At 50.9% G+C, this 25,255-nt stretch overlaps 1 protein-coding gene across 3 annotated transcripts in view; it reads right to left on the reverse strand.

Annotated features, from left to right (window-relative positions):
• Window positions 1-25,255, reverse strand: part of LOC141164429 (histidine--tRNA ligase, cytoplasmic-like) — a 161,773-nt gene that overhangs the window by 113,282 nt on the left and 23,236 nt on the right. The window lies entirely within an intron of this gene.

A 25,255-nucleotide genomic window follows, 5' to 3' on the forward strand; every position in this document is an offset into this window, starting at 1 on the left:
GAGCTCAGTGACATCAGCACTTCTCAGTGTATGACACAGGCCTACAGGGCAGAGGAGCTAAGTGACATCAGCACTTCTCAGTGTATGACACAGGCCTACAGGGCAGAGGAGCTCAGTGACATCAGCACTTCTCAGAGTATGACACAGGCATACAGGGCAGAGGAGCTCAGTGACATCAGCACTTCTCTATGTATAACACAGGCCTACAGCGCAGAGGAGCTCAGTGACATCAGCACTTCTCTATGTATAACACAGGCATACAGGGCAGAGGAGCTCAGTGACATCAGCACTTCTCAGTGTATAACACAGGCCTACAGGGCAGAGGAGCTCAGTGACATCAGCACTTCTCTATGTATAACACAGGCATACAGGGCAGAGGAGCTCAGTGACATCAGCACTTCTCAGTGTATAACACAGGCCTACAGGGCAGAGGAGCTCAGTGACATCAGCACTTCTCAGTGTATGACATAGGCCTACAGGGCAGAGGAGCTCAGTGACATCAGCACTTCTCAGTGTATGACACAGGCCTACAGGGCAGAGGAGCTCAGTGACATCAGCACTTCTCAGTGTATAACACAGGCCTACAGGGCAGAGGAGCTCAGTGACATCAGCACTTCTCAGTGTATAACACAGGCCTACAGGGCAGAGGAGCTCAGTGACATCAGCACTTCTCAGAGTATAACACAGGCATACAGGGCAGAGGAGGTCAGTGACATCAGCACTTCTCAGAGTATAACACAGGCATACAGGGCAGAGGAGCTCAGTGACATCAGCACTTCTCTATGTATAACACAGGCATACAGGGCAGAGGAGCTCAGTGACATCAGCACTTCTCTATGTATAACACAGGCCTACAGGGCAGAGGAGCTCAGTGACATCAGCACTTCTCAGTGTATAACACAGGCCTACAGGGCAGAGGAGCTCAGTGACATCAGCACTTCTCTATGTACAACACAGGCCTACAGGGCAGAGGAGCTCAGTGACACCAGCACTTCTCAGTGTATAACACAGGCCTACAGGGCAGAGGAGCTCAGTGACATCAGCACTTCTCAGTGTATGACACAGGCCTACAGGGCAGAGGAGCTCAGTGACATCAGCACTTCTCAGAGTATGACACAGGCATACAGGGCAGAGGAGCTCAGTGACATCAGCACTTCTCAGAGTATAACACAGGCCTACAGGGCAGAGGAGCTCAGTGACATCAGCACTTCTCAGTGTATAACACAGGCCTACAGGGCAGAGGAGCTCAGAGACATCAGCACTTCTCAGTGTATAACAGGCCTACAGGGCAGAGGAGCTCAGTGACATCAGCACTTCTCAGTGTATAACACAGGCATACAGGGCAGAGGAGCTCAGTGACATCAGCACTTCTCAGTGTATAACACAGGCCTACAGGGCAGAGGAGCTCAGTGACATCAGCACTTCTCAGAGTATAACACAGGCCTACAGGGCAGAGGAGCTCAGTGACATCAGCACTTCTCTATGTATGACACAGGCATACAGGGCAGAGGAGCTCAGTGACATCAGCACTTCTCAGTGTATAACACAGGCCTACAGGGCAGAGGAGCTCAGTGACATCAGCACTTCTCAGAGTATAACACAGGCCTACAGGGCAGAGGAGCTCAGTCACATCAGTACTTCTCTATGTATAACACAGGCATACAGGGCAGAGGAGCTCAGTCACATCAGCACTTCTCTATGAATAACACAGGCATACAGGGCAGAGGAGCTCAGTGACATCAGCACTTCTCAATGTATAACACAGGCATACAGGGCAGAGGAGCTCAGTGACATCAGCACTTCTCTGTGTATAACACAGGCCTACAGGGCAGAGGAGCTCAGTGACATCAGCACTTCTCAGTGTATAACACAGGCCTACAGGGCAGAGGAGCTCAGTGACATCAGCACTTCTCAGTGTATAACACAGGCCTACAGGGCAGAGGAGCTCAGTGACATCAGCACTTCTCTATGTATAACACAGGCATACAGGGCAGAGGAGCTCAGTGACATCAGCACTTCTCAGTGTATAACACAGGCCTACAGGGCAGAGGAGCTCAGTGACATCAGCACTTCTCTATGTATAACACAGGCATACAGGGCAGAGGAGCTCAGTGACATCAGCACTTCTCAGTGTATAACACAGGCATACAGGGCAGAGGAGCTCAGTGACATCAGCACTTCTCAGTGTATAACACAGGCATACAGGGCAGAGGAGCTCAGAGACATCAGCACTTCTCTATGTATAACACAGGCATACAGGGCAGAGGAGCTCAGTGACATCAGCACTTCTCAGTGTATAACACAGGCATACAGGGCAGAGGAGCTCAGTGACATCAGCACTTCTCAGTGTATAACACAGGCCTACAGGGCAGAGGAGCTCAGTGACATCAGCACTTCTCAGTGTATAACACAGGCATACAGGGCAGAGGAGCTCAGTGACATCAGAACTTCTCAGTGTATAACACAGGCATACAGGGCAGAGGAGCTCAGTGACATCAGAACTTCTCAGTGTATAACACAGGCATACAGGGCAGAGGAGCTCAGTGACATCAGCACTTCTCTATGTATAACACAGGCATACAGGGCAGAGGAGCTCAGTGACATCAGCACTTCTCTATGTATAACACAGGCATACGGGGCAGAGGAGCTCAGTGACATCAGCACTTCTCTATGTATAACACAGGCATACAGGGCAGAGGAGCTCAGTGACATCAGCACTTCTCAGTGTATAACACAGGCATACAGGGCAGAGGAGCTCAGTGACATCAGCACTTCTCTATGTATGACACAGGCATACAGGGCAGAGGAGCTCAGTGACATCAGCACTTCTCAGTGTATAACACAGGCCTACAGGGCAGAGGAGCTCAGTGACATCAGCACTTCTCAGTGTATAACACAGGCATACAGGGCAGAGGAGCTCAGTGACATCAGCACTTCTCAGTGTATAACACAGGCCTACAGGGCAGAGGAGCTCAGTGACATCAGCACTTCTCAGTGTATAACACAGGCATACAGGGCAGAGGAGCTCAGTGACATCAGCACTTCTCAGTGTATAACACAGGCCTACAGGGTAGAGGAGCTCAGTGACATCAGCACTTCTCAGAGTATAACACAGGCCTACAGGGCAGAGGAGCTCAGTCACATCAGTACTTCTCTATGTATAACACAGGCATACAGGGCAGAGGAGCTCAGTCACATCAGCACTTCTCTATGTATAACACAGGCATACAGGGCAGAGGAGCTCAGTGACATAAGCACTTCTCAATGTATAACACAGGCATACAGGGCAGAGGAGCTCAGTGACATCAGCACTTCTCTGTGTATAACACAGGCCTACAGGGCAGAGAAGCTCAGTGACATCAGCACTTCTCAGTGTATAACACAGGCCTACAGGGCAGAGGAGCTCAGTGACATCAGCACTTCTCAGTGTATAACACAGGCCTACAGGGCAGAGGAGCTCAGTGACATCAGCACTTCTCAGTGTATAACACAGGCCTACAGGGCAGAGGAGCTCAGTGACATCAGCACTTCTCAGTGTATAACACAGGCATACAGGGCAGAGCTGCTCAGTGACATCAGCACTTCTCTATGTATAACACAGGCATACAGGGCAGAGGAGCTCAGTGACATCAGCACTTCTCAGTGTATAACACAGGCCTACAGGGCAGAGGAGCTCAGTGACATCAGCACTTCTCTGTGTAACACAAGCCTACAGGGCAGAGGAGCTCAGTGACATCAGCACTTCTCAGTGTATAACACAGGCCTACAGGGCAGAGGAGCTCAGTGACATCAGCACTTCTCTATGTATAACACAGGCATACAGGGCAGAGGAGCTCAGTGACAACAGCACTTCTCAGTGTATAACACAGGCCTACAGGGCAGAGGAGCTCAGTGACATCAGCACTTCTCAGAGTATAACACAGGCCTACAAGGCAGAGGAGCTCAGTGACATCAGCACTTCTCAGAGTATAACACAGGCCTACAGGGCAGAGGAGCTCAGTGACATCAGCACTTCTCAGTGTATAACACAGGCCTACAGGGCAGAGGAGCTCAGTGACATCAGCACTTATCAGTGTATAACACAGGCATACAGGGCAGAGGAGCTCAGTGACATCAGCAATTCTCAGTGTATGACACAGGCCTACAGGGCAGAGGAGCTCAGTGACATCAGCACTTCTCTATGTATAACACAGGCCTACAGGGCAGAGGAGCTCAGTGACATCAGCACTTCTCAGTGTATAACACAGGCCTACAGGGCAGAGGAGCTCAGTGACATCAGCACTTAACTATGTATAACACAGGCCTACAGGGGAGAGGAGCTCAGTGACATCAGCACTTCTCTATGTATAACACAGGCATACAGGGCAGAGGAGCTCAGTGACATCAGCACTTCTCAGTGTATAACACAGGCATACAGGGCAGAGGAGCTCAGTGACATCAGCACTTCTCAGAGTATAACACAGGCCTACAGGGCAGAGGCGCTCAGTGACTTCAGCACTTCTCAGAGTATAACACAGGCCTACAGGGCAGAGGAGCTCAGTGACATCAGCACTTCTCAGTGTATAACACAGGCATACAGGGCAGAGGAGCTCAGTGACATCAGCACTTCTCAGTGTATAACACAGGCATACAGGGCAAAGGAGCTCAGTGACATCAGCACTTCTCAGTGTATAACACAGGCCTACAGGGCAGAGGAGCTCAGTGACACCAGCACTTCTCAGTGTATAACACAGGCCTACAGGGCAGAGGAGCTCAGTGACATCAGCACTTCTCTATGTATAACACAGCATACAGGGCAGAGGAGCTCAGTGACATCAGCACTTCTCAGTGTATAACACAGGCATACAGGGCAGAGGAGCTCAGTGACATCAGCACTTCTCTATGTATAACAGAGGCATACAGGGCAGAGGAGCTCAGTGACATCAGCACTTCTCAGTGTATAACACAGGCCTACAGGGCAGAGGAGCTCAGTGACATCAGCACTTCTCAGAGTATAACAGAAGCCTACAGGGCAGAGGAGCGCAGTGACATCAGCACTTCTCAGTGTATAACACAGGCATACAGGGCAGAGGAGCTCAGTGACATCAGCACTTCTCTATGTATGACACAGGCATACAGGGCAGAGGAGCTCAGTGACATCAGCACTTCTCAGTGCATAACACAGGCCTACAGGGCAGAGGAGCTCAGTGACATCAGCACTTCTCAGTGTATAACACAGGCATACAGGGCACAGGAGCTCAGTGACATCAGCACTTCTCAGTGTATAACACAGGCATACAGGGCACAGGAGCTCAGTGACATCAGCACTTCTCAGTGTATAACACAGGCCTACAGGGCAGAGGAGCTCAGTGACATCAGCACTTCTCAGTGTATAACACAGGCATACAGGGCAGAGGAGCTCAGTGACATCAGCACTTCTCAGTGTATAACACAGGCCTACAGGGCAGAGGAGCTCAGTGACATCAGCACTTCTCTATGTATAACACAGGCATACAGGGCAGAGGAGCTCAGTGACATCAGCACTTCTCTATGTATAACACAGGCATACAGGGCAGAGGAGCTCAGTGACATCAGCACTTCTCTATGTATAACACAGGCATACAGGGCAGAGGAGCTCAGTGACATCAGCACTTCTCAGTGTATAACACAGGCATACAGGGCAGAGGAGCTCAGTGACATCAGCACTTCTCTATGTATGACACAGGCATACAGGGCAGAGGAGCTCAGTGACATCAGCACTTCTCAGTGTATAACACAGGCCTACAGGGCAGAGGAGTTCAGTGACATCAGCACTTCTCAGTGTATAACACAGGCATACAGGGCAGAGGAGCTCAGTGACATCAGCACTTCTCTATGTATAACACAGGCCTACAGGGCAGAGGAGCTCAGTGACATCAGCACTTCTCAGTGTATAACACAGGCCTACAGGGCAGAGGAGCTCAGTGACATCAGCACTTCTCAGTGTATAACACAGGCCTACAGGGCAGAGGAGCTCAGTGACATCAGCACTTCTCAGAGTATAACACAGGCCTACAGGGCAGAGGAGCTCAGTGACATCAGCACTTCTCAGTGTATAACACAGGCCTACAGGGCAGAGGAGCTTAGTGACATCAGCACTTCTCAATGTATAACACAGGCCTACAGGGCAGAGGAGCTCAGTGACATCAGCACTTCTCTATGTATAACACAGGCATGCAGGGCAGAGGAGCTCAGTGACATCAGCACTTCTCTATGTATAACACAGGCATACAGGGCAGAGGAGCTCAGTGACATCAGCACTTCTCAGTGAATGACACAGGCATACAGGGCAGAGGAGCTCATTGACATCAGCACTTCTCAGAGTATAACACAGGCCTACAGGGCAGAGGAGCTCAGTGACATCAGCACTTCTCAGAGTATAACACAGGCATACAGGGCAGAGGAGCTCAGTGACATCAGCACTTCTCAGAGTATAACACAGGCATACAGGGCAGAAGAGCTCAGTGACATCAGCACTTCTCAGAGTATAACACAGGCATACAGGGCAGAGGAGCTCAGTGACATCAGCACTTCTCTATGTATAACACAGGCATACAGGGCAGAGGAGCTCAGTGACATCAGCACTTCTCAGTGTATGACACAGGCATACAGGGCAGAGGAGCTCAGTGACATCAGCACTTCTCAGAGTATGACACAGGCCTACAGGGCAGAGGAGCTCAGTGACATCAGCACTTCTCAGAGTATAACACAGGCCTACAGGGCAGAGGAGCTCAGTGACATCAGCACTTCTCAGAGTATAACACAGGCCTACAGGGCAGAGGAGCTCAGTGACATCAGCACTTCTCAGTGTATAACACAGGCCTACAGGGCAGAGGAGCTCAGTGACATCAGCACTTCCCAGTGTATAACACAGGCCTACAGGGCAGAGGAGCTCAGTGACATCAGCACTTCTCAATGTATAACACAGGCCTACAGGGCAGAGGAGCTCAGTGACATCAGCACTTTTCTATGTATAACACAGGCATACAGGGCAGAGGAGCTCAGTGACATCAGCACTTCTCTATGTATAACACAGGCATACAGGGCAGAGGAGCTCAGTGACATCAGCACTTCTCAGTGAATGACACAGGCATACAGGGCAGAGGAGCTCAGTGACATCAGCACTTCTCAGAGTATAACACAGGCCTACAGGGCAGAGGAGCTCAGTGACATCAGCACTTCTCAGAGTATAACACAGGCCTACAGGGCAGAGGAGCTCAGTGACATCAGCACTTCTCAGAGTATAACACAGGCATACAGGGCAGAGGAGCTCAGTGACATCAGCACTTCTCTATGTATAACACAGGCATACAGGGCAGAGGAGCTCAGTGACATCAGCACTTCTCAGTGTATGACATAGGCATACAGGGCAGAGGAGCTCAGTGACATCAGCACTTCTCAGAGTATGACACAGGCCTACAGGGCAGAGGAGCACAGTGACATCAGCACTTCTCAGAGTATAACACAGGCCTACAGGGCAGAGGAGCTCAGTGACATCAGCACTTCTCAGTGTATAACACAGGCCTACAGGGCAGAGGAGCTCAGTGACATCAGCACTTCTCAGTGTATAACACAGGCCTACAGGGCAGAGGAGCTCAGTGACATCAGCACTTCTCAGTGTATAACACAGGCCTACAGGGCAGAGGAGCTCAGTGACATCAGCACTTCTCAGTGTATAACACAGGCCTACAGGGCAGAGGAGCTCAGTGACATCAGCACTTCCCAGTGTATAACACAGGCCTACAGGGCAGAGGAGCTCAGTGACATCAGCACTTCTCAGTGTATGACACAGGCCTACAGCGCAGAGGAGCTCAGTGACATCAGCACTTCTCAGTGTATGACACAGGCCTACAGCGCAGAGGAGCTCAGTGACATCAGCACTTCTCTATGTATAACACAGGCCTACAGCGCAGAGGAGCTCAGTGACATCAGCACTTCTCAGAGTATAACACAGGCATACAGGGCAGAGGGGCTCAGTGACATCAGCACTTCTCTATGTATAACACAGGCATACAGGGCAGAGGAGCTCAGTGACATCAGCACTTCTCAGTGTATAACACAGGCCTACAGGGCAGAGGAGCTCAGTGACATCAGCACTTCTCTATGTATAACACAGGCATACAGGGCAGAGGAGCTCAGTGACATCAGCACTTCTCAGTGTATAACACAGGCCTACAGGGCAGAGGAGCTCAGTGACATCAGCACTTCTCAGTGTATGACATAGGCCTACAGGGCAGAGGAGCTCAGTGACATCAGCACTTCTCAGTGTATGACACAGGCCTACAGGGCAGAGGAGCTCAGTGACATCAGCACTTTTCAGAGTATGACACAGGCATACAGGGCAGAGGAGCTCACTGACATCAGCACTTCTCAGTGTATAACACAGGCCTACAGGGCAGAGGAGCTCAGTGACATCAGCACTTCTCAGTGTATAACACAGGCCTACAGGGCAGAGGAGCTCAGTGACATCAGCACTTCTCAGTGTATAACACAGGCCTACAGGGCAGAGGAGCTCAGTGACATCAGCACTTCTCAGAGTATAACACAGGCATACAGGGCAGAGGAGGTCAGTGACATCAGCACTTCTCAGAGTATAACACAGGCATACAGGGCAGAGGAGCTCAGTGACATCAGCACTTCTCTATGTATAACACAGGCATACAGGGCAGAGGAGCTCAGTGACATCAGCACTTCTCTATGTATAACACAGGCCTACAGGGCAGAGGAGCTCAGTGACATCAGCACTTCTCAGTGTATAACACAGGCCTACAGGGCAGAGGAGCTCAGTGACATCAGCACTTCTCTATGTACAACACAGGCCTACAGGGCAGAGGAGCTCAGTGACACCAGCACTTCTCAGTGTATAACACAGGCCTACAGGGCAGAGGAGCTCAGTGACATCAGCACTTCTCAGTGTATGACACAGGCCTACAGGGCAGAGGAGCTCAGTGACATCAGCACTTCTCAGAGTATGACACAGGCATACAGGGCAGAGGAGCTCAGTGACATCAGCACTTCTCAGAGTATAACACAGGCCTACAGGGCAGAGGAGCTCAGTGACATCAGCACTTCTCAGTGTATAACACAGGCCTACAGGGCAGAGGAGCTCAGAGACATCAGCACTTCTCAGTGTATAACAGGCCTACAGGGCAGAGGAGCTCAGTGACATCAGCACTTCTCAGTGTATAACACAGGCATACAGGGCAGAGGAGCTCAGTGACATCAGCACTTCTCAGTGTATAACACAGGCCTACAGGGCAGAGGAGCTCAGTGACATCAGCACTTCTCAGAGTATAACACAGGCCTACAGGGCAGAGGAGCTCAGTGACATCAGCACTTCTCAGAGTATAACACAGGCCTACAGGGCAGAGGAGCTCAGTGACATCAGCACTTCTCAGAGTATAACACAGGCCTACAGGGCAGAGGAGCTCAGTGACATCAGCACTTCTCAGAGTATAACAGGCCTACAGGGCAGAGGAGCTCAGTGACATCAGCACTTCTCAGTGTATGACACAGGCCTACAGGGCAGAGGAGCTCAGTGACATCAGCACTTCTCAGTGTATAACACAGGCCTACAGGGCAGAGGAGCTCAGTGACATCAGCACTTCTCAGAGTATAACACAGGCCTACAGGGCAGAGGAGCTCAGTGACATCAGCACTTCTCAGAGTATAACACCGGCCTACAGGGCAGAGGAGCTCAGTGACATCAGCACTTCTCAGAGTATAACACCGGCCTACAGGGCAGAGGAGCTCAGTGACATCAGCACTACTCAGTGTATAACACAGGCATACAGGGCAGAGGAGCTCAGTGACATCAGCACTTCTCAGTGTAAAACACAGGCCTACAGGGCAGAGGAGCTCAGTTACATCAGCACTTCTCAGTGTGTGACACAGGCCTACAGGGCAGAGGAGCTCAGTGACATCAGCACTTCTCAGTGTATGACACAGGCCTACAGGGCAGAGGAGCTCAGTGACATCAGCACTTCTCAGTGTATAACACAGGCCTACAGGGCAGAGGAGCTCAGTGACATCAGCACTTCTCAGTGTATAACACAGGCCTACAGGGAAGAGGAGCTCAGTGACATCAGCACTTCTCAGTGTATAACACAGGCCTACAGGGCAGAGGAGCTCAGTGACATCAGTACTTCTCTATGTATAACACAGGCCTACAGGGCAGAGGAGCTCAGTGACATCAGCACTTCTCAGAGTATAACACAGGCCTACAGGGCAGAGGAGCTCAGTGACATCAGCACTTCTCAGAGTATAACACAGGCCTACAGGGCAGAGGAGCTCAGTGACATCAGCACTTCTCAGAGTATAACACAGGCCTACAGGGCAGAGGAGCTCAGTGACATCAGCACTTCTCAGAGTATAACACAGGCCTACAGGGCAGAGGAGCTCAGTGACATCAGCACTTCTCAGAGTATAACACAGGCCTACAGGGCAGAGGAGCTCAGTGACATCAGCACTTCTCAGTGTATGACACAGGCCTACAGGGCAGAGGAGCTCAGTGACATCAGCACTTCTCTATGTATAACACAGGCCTACAGGGCAGAGGAGCTCAGTGACATCAGCACTTCTCAGAGTATAACACAGGCCTACAGGGCAGAGGAGCTCAGTGACATCAGCACTTCTCAGTGTATAACACAGGCATAAAGGGCAGAGGAGCTCAGTGACATCAGCACTTCTCAGTGTATAACACAGGCATACAGGGCAGAGGAGCTCAGTGACATCGGCACTTCTCAGTGTATAACACAGGCCTACAGGGCAGAGGAGCTCAGTGACATCAGCACTTCTCAGAGTATAACACAGGCATACAGGGCAGAAGAGCTCAGTGACATCAGCAATTCTCAGTGTATAACAGGCCTACAGGGCAGAGGAGCTCAGTGACATCAGCACTTCTCAGTGTATGACACAGGCCTACAGGGCAGAGGAGCTCAGTGACATCAGCACTTTTCAGAGTATGACACAGGCATACAGGGCAGAGGAGCTCACTGACATCAGCACTTCTCAGTGTATAACACAGGCCTACAGGGCAGAGGAGCTCAGTGACATCAGCACTTCTCAGTGTATAACACAGGCCTACAGGGCAGAGGAGCTCAGTGACATCAGCACTTCTCAGTGTATAACACAGGCCTACAGGGCAGAGGAGCTCAGTGACATCAGCACTTCTCAGAGTATAACACAGGCATACAGGGCAGAGGAGGTCAGTGACATCAGCACTTCTCAGAGTATAACACAGGCATACAGGGCAGAGGAGCTCAGTGACATCAGCACTTCTCTATGTATAACACAGGCATACAGGGCAGAGGAGCTCAGTGACATCAGCACTTCTCTATGTATAACACAGGCCTACAGGGCAGAGGAGCTCAGTGACATCAGCACTTCTCAGTGTATAACACAGGCCTACAGGGCAGAGGAGCTCAGTGACATCAGCACTTCTCTATGTACAACACAGGCCTACAGGGCAGAGGAGCTCAGTGACACCAGCACTTCTCAGTGTATAACACAGGCCTACAGGGCAGAGGAGCTCAGTGACATCAGCACTTCTCAGTGTATGACACAGGCCTACAGGGCAGAGGAGCTCAGTGACATCAGCACTTCTCAGAGTATGACACAGGCATACAGGGCAGAGGAGCTCAGTGACATCAGCACTTCTCAGAGTATAACACAGGCCTACAGGGCAGAGGAGCTCAGTGACATCAGCACTTCTCAGTGTATAACACAGGCCTACAGGGCAGAGGAGCTCAGAGACATCAGCACTTCTCAGTGTATAACAGGCCTACAGGGCAGAGGAGCTCAGTGACATCAGCACTTCTCAGTGTATAACACAGGCATACAGGGCAGAGGAGCTCAGTGACATCAGCACTTCTCAGTGTATAACACAGGCCTACAGGGCAGAGGAGCTCAGTGACATCAGCACTTCTCAGAGTATAACACAGGCCTACAGGGCAGAGGAGCTCAGTGACATCAGCACTTCTCAGAGTATAACACAGGCCTACAGGGCAGAGGAGCTCAGTGACATCAGCACTTCTCAGAGTATAACACAGGCCTACAGGGCAGAGGAGCTCAGTGACATCAGCACTTCTCAGAGTATAACAGGCCTACAGGGCAGAGGAGCTCAGTGACATCAGCACTTCTCAGTGTATGACACAGGCCTACAGGGCAGAGGAGCTCAGTGACATCAGCACTTCTCAGTGTATAACACAGGCCTACAGGGCAGAGGAGCTCAGTGACATCAGCACTTCTCAGAGTATAACACAGGCCTACAGGGCAGAGGAGCTCAGTGACATCAGCACTTCTCAGAGTATAACACCGGCCTACAGGGCAGAGGAGCTCAGTGACATCAGCACTTCTCAGAGTATAACACCGGCCTACAGGGCAGAGGAGCTCAGTGACATCAGCACTTCTCAGTGTATAACACAGGCCTACAGGGCAGAGGAGCTCAGTGACATCAGCACTTCTCTATGTACAACACAGGCCTACAGGGCAGAGGAGCTCAGTGACACCAGCACTTCTCAGTGTATAACACAGGCCTACAGGGCAGAGGAGCTCAGTGACATCAGCACTTCTCAGTGTATGACACAGGCCTACAGGGCAGAGGAGCTCAGTGACATCAGCACTTCTCAGAGTATGACACAGGCATACAGGGCAGAGGAGCTCAGTGACATCAGCACTTCTCAGAGTATAACACAGGCCTACAGGGCAGAGGAGCTCAGTGACATCAGCACTTCTCAGTGTATAACACAGGCCTACAGGGCAGAGGAGCTCAGTCACATCAGTACTTCTCTATGTATAACACAGGCATACAGGGCAGAGGAGCTCAGTCACATCAGCACTTCTCTATGAATAACACAGGCATACAGGGCAGAGGAGCTCAGTGACATCAGCACTTCTCAATGTATAACACAGGCATACAGGGCAGAGGAGCTCAGTGACATCAGCACTTCTCTGTGTATAACACAGGCCTACAGGGCAGAGGAGCTCAGTGACATCAGCACTTCTCAGTGTATAACACAGGCCTACAGGGCAGAGGAGCTCAGTGACATCAGCACTTCTCAGTGTATAACACAGGCCTACAGGGCAGAGGAGCTCAGTGACATCAGCACTTCTCTATGTATAACACAGGCATACAGGGCAGAGGAGCTCAGTGACATCAGCACTTCTCAGTGTATAACACAGGCCTACAGGGCAGAGGAGCTCAGTGACATCAGCACTTCTCTATGTATAACACAGGCATACAGGGCAGAGGAGCTCAGTGACATCAGCACTTCTCAGTGTATAACACAGGCATACAGGGCAGAGGAGCTCAGTGACATCAGCACTTCTCAGTGTATAACACAGGCATACAGGGCAGAGGAGCTCAGAGACATCAGCACTTCTCTATGTATAACACAGGCATACAGGGCAGAGGAGCTCAGTGACATCAGCACTTCTCAGTGTATAACACAGGCATACAGGGCAGAGGAGCTCAGTGACATCAGCACTTCTCAGTGTATAACACAGGCCTACAGGGCAGAGGAGCTCAGTGACATCAGCACTTCTCAGTGTATAACACAGGCATACAGGGCAGAGGAGCTCAGTGACATCAGAACTTCTCAGTGTATAACACAGGCATACAGGGCAGAGGAGCTCAGTGACATCAGAACTTCTCAGTGTATAACACAGGCATACAGGGCAGAGGAGCTCAGTGACATCAGCACTTCTCTATGTATAACACAGGCATACAGGGCAGAGGAGCTCAGTGACATCAGCACTTCTCTATGTATAACACAGGCATACGGGGCAGAGGAGCTCAGTGACATCAGCACTTCTCTATGTATAACACAGGCATACAGGGCAGAGGAGCTCAGTGACATCAGCACTTCTCAGTGTATAACACAGGCATACAGGGCAGAGGAGCTCAGTGACATCAGCACTTCTCTATGTATGACACAGGCATACAGGGCAGAGGAGCTCAGTGACATCAGCACTTCTCAGTGTATAACACAGGCCTACAGGGCAGAGGAGCTCAGTGACATCAGCACTTCTCAGTGTATAACACAGGCATACAGGGCAGAGGAGCTCAGTGACATCAGCACTTCTCAGTGTATAACACAGGCCTACAGGGCAGAGGAGCTCAGTGACATCAGCACTTCTCAGTGTATAACACAGGCATACAGGGCAGAGGAGCTCAGTGACATCAGCACTTCTCAGTGTATAACACAGGCCTACAGGGTAGAGGAGCTCAGTGACATCAGCACTTCTCAGAGTATAACACAGGCCTACAGGGCAGAGGAGCTCAGTCACATCAGTACTTCTCTATGTATAACACAGGCATACAGGGCAGAGGAGCTCAGTCACATCAGCACTTCTCTATGTATAACACAGGCATACAGGGCAGAGGAGCTCAGTGACATAAGCACTTCTCAATGTATAACACAGGCATACAGGGCAGAGGAGCTCAGTGACATCAGCACTTCTCTGTGTATAACACAGGCCTACAGGGCAGAGAAGCTCAGTGACATCAGCACTTCTCAGTGTATAACACAGGCCTACAGGGCAGAGGAGCTCAGTGACATCAGCACTTCTCAGTGTATAACACAGGCCTACAGGGCAGAGGAGCTCAGTGACATCAGCACTTCTCAGTGTATAACACAGGCCTACAGGGCAGAGGAGCTCAGTGACATCAGCACTTCTCAGTGTATAACACAGGCATACAGGGCAGAGCTGCTCAGTGACATCAGCACTTCTCTATGTATAACACAGGCATACAGGGCAGAGGAGCTCAGTGACATCAGCACTTCTCAGTGTATAACACAGGCCTACAGGGCAGAGGAGCTCAGTGACATCAGCACTTCTCTGTGTAACACAAGCCTACAGGGCAGAGGAGCTCAGTGACATCAGCACTTCTCAGTGTATAACACAGGCCTACAGGGCAGAGGAGCTCAGTGACATCAGCACTTCTCTATGTATAACACAGGCATACAGGGCAGAGGAGCTCAGTGACAACAGCACTTCTCAGTGTATAACACAGGCCTACAGGGCAGAGGAGCTCAGTGACATCAGCACTTCTCAGAGTATAACACAGGCCTACAAGGCAGAGGAGCTCAGTGACATCAGCACTTCTCAGAGTATAACACAGGCCTACAGGGCAGAGGAGCTCAGTGACATCAGCACTTCTCAGTGTATAACACAGGCCTACAGGGCAGAGGAGCTCAGTGACATCAGCACTTATCAGTGTATAACACAGGCATACAGGGCAGAGGAGCTCAGTGACATCAGCAATTCTCAGTGTATGACACAGGCCTACAGGGCAGAGGAGCTCAGTGACATCAGCACTTCTCTATGTATAACACAGGCCTACAGGGCAGAGGAGCTCAGTGACATCAGCACTTCTCAGTGTATAACACAGGCCTACAGGGCAGAGGAGCTCAGTGACATCAGCACTTAACTATGTATAACACAGGCCTACAGGGGAGAGGAGCTCAGTGACATCAGCACTTCTCTATGTATAACACAGGCATACAGGGCAGAGGAGCTCAGTGACATCAGCACTTCTCAGTGTATAACACAGGCATACAGGGCAGAGGAGCTCAGTGACATCAGCACTTCTCAGAGTATAACACAGGCCTACAGGGCAGAGGCGCTCAGTGACTTCAGCACTTCTCAGAGTATAACACAGGCCTACAGGGCAGAGGAGCTCAGTGACATCAGCACTTCTCAGTGTATAACACAGGCATACAGGGCAGAGGAGCTCAGTGACATCAGCACTTCTCAGTGTATAACACAGGCATACAGGGCAAAGGAGCTCAGTGACATCAGCACTTCTCAGTGTATAACACAGGCCTACAGGGCAGAGGAGCTCAGTGACACCAGCACTTCTCAGTGTATAACACAGGCCTACAGGGCAGAGGAGCTCAGTGACATCAGCACTTCTCTATGTATAACACAGCATACAGGGCAGAGGAGCTCAGTGACATCAGCACTTCTCAGTGTATAACACAGGCATACAGGGCAGAGGAGCTCAGTGACATCAGCACTTCTCTATGTATAACAGAGGCATACAGGGCAGAGGAGCTCAGTGACATCAGCACTTCTCAGTGTATAACACAGGCCTACAGGGCAGAGGAGCTCAGTGACATCAGCACTTCTCAGAGTATAACAGAAGCCTACAGGGCAGAGGAGCGCAGTGACATCAGCACTTCTCAGTGTATAACACAGGCATACAGGGCAGAGGAGCTCAGTGACATCAGCACTTCTCTATGTATGACACAGGCATACAGGGCAGAGGAGCTCAGTGACATCAGCACTTCTCAGTGCATAACACAGGCCTACAGGGCAGAGGAGCTCAGTGACATCAGCACTTCTCAGTGTATAACACAGGCATACAGGGCACAGGAGCTCAGTGACATCAGCACTTCTCAGTGTATAACACAGGCATACAGGGCACAGGAGCTCAGTGACATCAGCACTTCTCAGTGTATAACACAGGCCTACAGGGCAGAGGAGCTCAGTGACATCAGCACTTCTCAGTGTATAACACAGGCATACAGGGCAGAGGAGCTCAGTGACATCAGCACTTCTCAGTGTATAACACAGGCCTACAGGGCAGAGGAGCTCAGTGACATCAGCACTTCTCTATGTATAACACAGGCATACAGGGCAGAGGAGCTCAGTGACATCAGCACTTCTCTATGTATAACACAGGCATACAGGGCAGAGGAGCTCAGTGACATCAGCACTTCTCTATGTATAACACAGGCATACAGGGCAGAGGAGCTCAGTGACATCAGCACTTCTCAGTGTATAACACAGGCATACAGGGCAGAGGAGCTCAGTGACATCAGCACTTCTCTATGTATGACACAGGCATACAGGGCAGAGGAGCTCAGTGACATCAGCACTTCTCAGTGTATAACACAGGCCTACAGGGCAGAGGAGTTCAGTGACATCAGCACTTCTCAGTGTATAACACAGGCATACAGGGCAGAGGAGCTCAGTGACATCAGCACTTCTCTATGTATAACACAGGCCTACAGGGCAGAGGAGCTCAGTGACATCAGCACTTCTCAGTGTATAACACAGGCCTACAGGGCAGAGGAGCTCAGTGACATCAGCACTTCTCAGTGTATAACACAGGCCTACAGGGCAGAGGAGCTCAGTGACATCAGCACTTCTCAGAGTATAACACAGGCCTACAGGGCAGAGGAGCTCAGTGACATCAGCACTTCTCAGTGTATAACACAGGCCTACAGGGCAGAGGAGCTTAGTGACATCAGCACTTCTCAATGTATAACACAGGCCTACAGGGCAGAGGAGCTCAGTGACATCAGCACTTCTCTATGTATAACACAGGCATGCAGGGCAGAGGAGCTCAGTGACATCAGCACTTCTCTATGTATAACACAGGCATACAGGGCAGAGGAGCTCAGTGACATCAGCACTTCTCAGTGAATGACACAGGCATACAGGGCAGAGGAGCTCATTGACATCAGCACTTCTCAGAGTATAACACAGGCCTACAGGGCAGAGGAGCTCAGTGACATCAGCACTTCTCAGAGTATAACACAGGCATACAGGGCAGAGGAGCTCAGTGACATCAGCACTTCTCAGAGTATAACACAGGCATACAGGGCAGAAGAGCTCAGTGACATCAGCACTTCTCAGAGTATAACACAGGCATACAGGGCAGAGGAGCTCAGTGACATCAGCACTTCTCTATGTATAACACAGGCATACAGGGCAGAGGAGCTCAGTGACATCAGCACTTCTCAGTGTATGACACAGGCATACAGGGCAGAGGAGCTCAGTGACATCAGCACTTCTCAGAGTATGACACAGGCCTACAGGGCAGAGGAGCTCAGTGACATCAGCACTTCTCAGAGTATAACACAGGCCTACAGGGCAGAGGAGCTCAGTGACATCAGCACTTCTCAGAGTATAACACAGGCCTACAGGGCAGAGGAGCTCAGTGACATCAGCACTTCTCAGTGTATAACACAGGCCTACAGGGCAGAGGAGCTCAGTGACATCAGCACTTCCCAGTGTATAACACAGGCCTACAGGGCAGAGGAGCTCAGTGACATCAGCACTTCTCAATGTATAACACAGGCCTACAGGGCAGAGGAGCTCAGTGACATCAGCACTTTTCTATGTATAACACAGGCATACAGGGCAGAGGAGCTCAGTGACATCAGCACTTCTCTATGTATAACACAGGCATACAGGGCAGAGGAGCTCAGTGACATCAGCACTTCTCAGTGAATGACACAGGCATACAGGGCAGAGGAGCTCAGTGACATCAGCACTTCTCAGAGTATAACACAGGCCTACAGGGCAGAGGAGCTCAGTGACATCAGCACTTCTCAGAGTATAACACAGGCCTACAGGGCAGAGGAGCTCAGTGACATCAGCACTTCTCAGAGTATAACACAGGCATACAGGGCAGAGGAGCTCAGTGACATCAGCACTTCTCTATGTATAACACAGGCATACAGGGCAGAGGAGCTCAGTGACATCAGCACTTCTCAGTGTATGACATAGGCATACAGGGCAGAGGAGCTCAGTGACATCAGCACTTCTCAGAGTATGACACAGGCCTACAGGGCAGAGGAGCACAGTGACATCAGCACTTCTCAGAGTATAACACAGGCCTACAGGGCAGAGGAGCTCAGTGACATCAGCACTTCTCAGTGTATAACACAGGCCTACAGGGCAGAGGAGCTCAGTGACATCAGCACTTCTCAGTGTATAACACAGGCCTACAGGGCAGAGGAGCTCAGTGACATCAGCACTTCTCAGTGTATAACACAGGCCTACAGGGCAGAGGAGCTCAGTGACATCAGCACTTCTCAGTGTATAACACAGGCCTACAGGGCAGAGGAGCTCAGTGACATCAGCACTTCCCAGTGTATAACACAGGCCTACAGGGCAGAGGAGCTCAGTGACATCAGCACTTCTCAGTGTATGACACAGGCCTACAGCGCAGAGGAGCTCAGTGACATCAGCACTTCTCAGTGTATGACACAGGCCTACAGCGCAGAGGAGCTCAGTGACATCAGCACTTCTCTATGTATAACACAGGCCTACAGCGCAGAGGAGCTCAGTGACATCAGCACTTCTCAGAGTATAACACAGGCATACAGGGCAGAGGGGCTCAGTGACATCAGCACTTCTCTATGTATAACACAGGCATACAGGGCAGAGGAGCTCAGTGACATCAGCACTTCTCAGTGTATAACACAGGCCTACAGGGCAGAGGAGCTCAGTGACATCAGCACTTCTCTATGTATAACACAGGCATACAGGGCAGAGGAGCTCAGTGACATCAGCACTTCTCAGTGTATAACACAGGCCTACAGGGCAGAGGAGCTCAGTGACATCAGCACTTCTCAGTGTATGACATAGGCCTACAGGGCAGAGGAGCTCAGTGACATCAGCACTTCTCAGTGTATGACACAGGCCTACAGGGCAGAGGAGCTCAGTGACATCAGCACTTTTCAGAGTATGACACAGGCATACAGGGCAGAGGAGCTCACTGACATCAGCACTTCTCAGTGTATAACACAGGCCTACAGGGCAGAGGAGCTCAGTGACATCAGCACTTCTCAGTGTATAACACAGGCCTACAGGGCAGAGGAGCTCAGTGACATCAGCACTTCTCAGTGTATAACACAGGCCTACAGGGCAGAGGAGCTCAGTGACATCAGCACTTCTCAGAGTATAACACAGGCATACAGGGCAGAGGAGGTCAGTGACATCAGCACTTCTCAGAGTATAACACAGGCATACAGGGCAGAGGAGCTCAGTGACATCAGCACTTCTCTATGTATAACACAGGCATACAGGGCAGAGGAGCTCAGTGACATCAGCACTTCTCTATGTATAACACAGGCCTACAGGGCAGAGGAGCTCAGTGACATCAGCACTTCTCAGTGTATAACACAGGCCTACAGGGCAGAGGAGCTCAGTGACATCAGCACTTCTCTATGTACAACACAGGCCTACAGGGCAGAGGAGCTCAGTGACACCAGCACTTCTCAGTGTATAACACAGGCCTACAGGGCAGAGGAGCTCAGTGACATCAGCACTTCTCAGTGTATGACACAGGCCTACAGGGCAGAGGAGCTCAGTGACATCAGCACTTCTCAGAGTATGACACAGGCATACAGGGCAGAGGAGCTCAGTGACATCAGCACTTCTCAGAGTATAACACAGGCCTACAGGGCAGAGGAGCTCAGTGACATCAGCACTTCTCAGTGTATAACACAGGCCTACAGGGCAGAGGAGCTCAGAGACATCAGCACTTCTCAGTGTATAACAGGCCTACAGGGCAGAGGAGCTCAGTGACATCAGCACTTCTCAGTGTATAACACAGGCATACAGGGCAGAGGAGCTCAGTGACATCAGCACTTCTCAGTGTATAACACAGGCCTACAGGGCAGAGGAGCTCAGTGACATCAGCACTTCTCAGAGTATAACACAGGCCTACAGGGCAGAGGAGCTCAGTGACATCAGCACTTCTCAGAGTATAACACAGGCCTACAGGGCAGAGGAGCTCAGTGACATCAGCACTTCTCAGAGTATAACACAGGCCTACAGGGCAGAGGAGCTCAGTGACATCAGCACTTCTCAGAGTATAACAGGCCTACAGGGCAGAGGAGCTCAGTGACATCAGCACTTCTCAGTGTATGACACAGGCCTACAGGGCAGAGGAGCTCAGTGACATCAGCACTTCTCAGTGTATAACACAGGCCTACAGGGCAGAGGAGCTCAGTGACATCAGCACTTCTCAGAGTATAACACAGGCCTACAGGGCAGAGGAGCTCAGTGACATCAGCACTTCTCAGAGTATAACACCGGCCTACAGGGCAGAGGAGCTCAGTGACATCAGCACTTCTCAGAGTATAACACCGGCCTACAGGGCAGAGGAGCTCAGTGACATCAGCACTACTCAGTGTATAACACAGGCATACAGGGCAGAGGAGCTCAGTGACATCAGCACTTCTCAGTGTAAAACACAGGCCTACAGGGCAGAGGAGCTCAGTTACATCAGCACTTCTCAGTGTGTGACACAGGCCTACAGGGCAGAGGAGCTCAGTGACATCAGCACTTCTCAGTGTATGACACAGGCCTACAGGGCAGAGGAGCTCAGTGACATCAGCACTTCTCAGTGTATAACACAGGCCTACAGGGCAGAGGAGCTCAGTGACATCAGCACTTCTCAGTGTATAACACAGGCCTACAGGGAAGAGGAGCTCAGTGACATCAGCACTTCTCAGTGTATAACACAGGCCTACAGGGCAGAGGAGCTCAGTGACATCAGTACTTCTCTATGTATAACACAGGCCTACAGGGCAGAGGAGCTCAGTGACATCAGCACTTCTCAGAGTATAACACAGGCCTACAGGGCAGAGGAGCTCAGTGACATCAGCACTTCTCAGAGTATAACACAGGCCTACAGGGCAGAGGAGCTCAGTGACATCAGCACTTCTCAGAGTATAACACAGGCCTACAGGGCAGAGGAGCTCAGTGACATCAGCACTTCTCAGAGTATAACACAGGCCTACAGGGCAGAGGAGCTCAGTGACATCAGCACTTCTCAGAGTATAACACAGGCCTACAGGGCAGAGGAGCTCAGTGACATCAGCACTTCTCAGTGTATGACACAGGCCTACAGGGCAGAGGAGCTCAGTGACATCAGCACTTCTCTATGTATAACACAGGCCTACAGGGCAGAGGAGCTCAGTGACATCAGCACTTCTCAGAGTATAACACAGGCCTACAGGGCAGAGGAGCTCAGTGACATCAGCACTTCTCAGTGTATAACACAGGCATAAAGGGCAGAGGAGCTCAGTGACATCAGCACTTCTCAGTGTATAACACAGGCATACAGGGCAGAGGAGCTCAGTGACATCGGCACTTCTCAGTGTATAACACAGGCCTACAGGGCAGAGGAGCTCAGTGACATCAGCACTTCTCAGAGTATAACACAGGCATACAGGGCAGAAGAGCTCAGTGACATCAGCAATTCTCAGTGTATAACAGGCCTACAGGGCAGAGGAGCTCAGTGACATCAGCACTTCTCAGTGTATGACACAGGCCTACAGGGCAGAGGAGCTCAGTGACATCAGCACTTTTCAGAGTATGACACAGGCATACAGGGCAGAGGAGCTCACTGACATCAGCACTTCTCAGTGTATAACACAGGCCTACAGGGCAGAGGAGCTCAGTGACATCAGCACTTCTCAGTGTATAACACAGGCCTACAGGGCAGAGGAGCTCAGTGACATCAGCACTTCTCAGTGTATAACACAGGCCTACAGGGCAGAGGAGCTCAGTGACATCAGCACTTCTCAGAGTATAACACAGGCATACAGGGCAGAGGAGGTCAGTGACATCAGCACTTCTCAGAGTATAACACAGGCATACAGGGCAGAGGAGCTCAGTGACATCAGCACTTCTCTATGTATAACACAGGCATACAGGGCAGAGGAGCTCAGTGACATCAGCACTTCTCTATGTATAACACAGGCCTACAGGGCAGAGGAGCTCAGTGACATCAGCACTTCTCAGTGTATAACACAGGCCTACAGGGCAGAGGAGCTCAGTGACATCAGCACTTCTCTATGTACAACACAGGCCTACAGGGCAGAGGAGCTCAGTGACACCAGCACTTCTCAGTGTATAACACAGGCCTACAGGGCAGAGGAGCTCAGTGACATCAGCACTTCTCAGTGTATGACACAGGCCTACAGGGCAGAGGAGCTCAGTGACATCAGCACTTCTCAGAGTATGACACAGGCATACAGGGCAGAGGAGCTCAGTGACATCAGCACTTCTCAGAGTATAACACAGGCCTACAGGGCAGAGGAGCTCAGTGACATCAGCACTTCTCAGTGTATAACACAGGCCTACAGGGCAGAGGAGCTCAGAGACATCAGCACTTCTCAGTGTATAACAGGCCTACAGGGCAGAGGAGCTCAGTGACATCAGCACTTCTCAGTGTATAACACAGGCATACAGGGCAGAGGAGCTCAGTGACATCAGCACTTCTCAGTGTATAACACAGGCCTACAGGGCAGAGGAGCTCAGTGACATCAGCACTTCTCAGAGTATAACACAGGCCTACAGGGCAGAGGAGCTCAGTGACATCAGCACTTCTCAGAGTATAACACAGGCCTACAGGGCAGAGGAGCTCAGTGACATCAGCACTTCTCAGAGTATAACACAGGCCTACAGGGCAGAGGAGCTCAGTGACATCAGCACTTCTCAGAGTATAACAGGCCTACAGGGCAGAGGAGCTCAGTGACATCAGCACTTCTCAGTGTATGACACAGGCCTACAGGGCAGAGGAGCTCAGTGACATCAGCACTTCTCAGTGTATAACACAGGCCTACAGGGCAGAGGAGCTCAGTGACATCAGCACTTCTCAGAGTATAACACAGGCCTACAGGGCAGAGGAGCTCAGTGACATCAGCACTTCTCAGAGTATAACACCGGCCTACAGGGCAGAGGAGCTCAGTGACATCAGCACTTCTCAGAGTATAACACCGGCCTACAGGGCAGAGGAGCTCAGTGACATCAGCACTACTCAGTGTATAACACAGGCATACAGGGCAGAGGAGCTCAGTGACATCAGCACTTCTCAGTGTATAACACAGGCCTACAGGGCAGAGGAGCTCAGTTACATCAGCACTTCTCAGTGTGTGACACAGGCCTACAGGGCAGAGGAGCTCAGTGACATCAGCACTTCTCAGTGTATGACACAGGCCTACAGGGCAGAGGAGCTCAGTGACATCAGCACTTCTCAGTGTATAACACAGGCCTACAGGGCAGAGGAGCTCAGTGACATCAGCACTTCTCAGTGTATAACACAGGCCTACAGGGAAGAGGAGCTCAGTGACATCAGCACTTCTCAGTGTATAACACAGGCCTACAGGGCAGAGGAGCTCAGTGACATCAGTACTTCTCTATGTATAACACAGGCCTACAGGGCAGAGGAGCTCAGTGACATCAGCACTTCTCAGAGTATAACACAGGCCTACAGGGCAGAGGAGCTCAGTGACATCAGCACTTCTCAGAGTATAACACAGGCCTACAGGGCAGAGGAGCTCAGTGACATCAGCACTTCTCAGTGTATGACACAGGCCTACAGGGCAGAGGAGCTCAGTGACATCAGCACTTCTCTATGTATAACACAGGCCTACAGGGCAGAGGAGCTCAGTGACATCAGCACTTCTCAGAGTATAACACAGGCCTACAGGGCAGAGGAGCTCAGTGACATCAGCACTTCTCAGTGTATAACACAGGCATAAAGGGCAGAGGAGCTCAGTGACATCAGCACTTCTCAGTGTATAACACAGGCATACAGGGCAGAGGAGCTCAGTGACATCGGCACTTCTCAGTGTATAACACAGGCCTACAGGGCAGAGGAGCTCAGTGACATCAGCACTTCTCAGAGTATAACACAGGCATACAGGGCAGAAGAGCTCAGTGACATCAGCAATTCTCAGTGTATAACAGGCCTACAGGGCAGAGGAGCTCAGTGACATCAGCACTTCTCAGAGTATAACACAGGCCTACAGGGCAGAGGAGCTCAGTGACATCAGCACTTCTCAGAGTATAACACAGGCCTACAGGGCAGAGGAGCTCAGTGACATCAGCACTTCTCAGAGTATAACACAGGCCTACAGGGCAGAGGAGCTCAGTGACATCAGCACTTCTCAGAGTATAACACAGGCCTACAGGGCAGAGGAGCTCAGTGACATCAGAACTTCTCAGAGTATAACACAGGCCTACAGGGTAGAGGAGCTCAGTGACATCAGCACTTCTCAGAGTATAACACAGGCCTACAGGGCAGAGGAGCTCAGTCACATCAGTACTTCTCTATGTATAACACAGGCATACAGGGCAGAGGAGCTCAGTCACATCAGCACTTCTCTATGTATAACACAGGCATACAGGGCAGAGGAGCTCAGTGACATCAGCACTTCTCAATGTATAACACAGGCCTACAGGGCAGAGGAGCTGAGTGACATCAGCACTTCTCAGAGTATAACACAGGCCTACAGGGCAGAGGAGCTCAGTGACATCAGCACTTCTCAGTGTATAACACAGGCCTACAGGGCAGAGGAGCTCAGTGACATCAGCACTTCTCAGAGTATAACACAGGCCTACAGGGCAGAGGAGCTCAGTGACACCAGCACTTCTCAGTGTATAACACAGGCATGCAGGGCAGAGGAGCTCAGTGACA

The sequence above is a fragment of the Phyllobates terribilis genome, unplaced genomic scaffold (assembly GCF_046119375.1).
Source record: "Phyllobates terribilis strain yellow unplaced genomic scaffold, ASM4611937v1 Scaffold_10__3_contigs__length_209671492, whole genome shotgun sequence".
NCBI classification, from domain to species: domain Eukaryota; kingdom Metazoa; phylum Chordata; class Amphibia; order Anura; family Dendrobatidae; genus Phyllobates; species Phyllobates terribilis.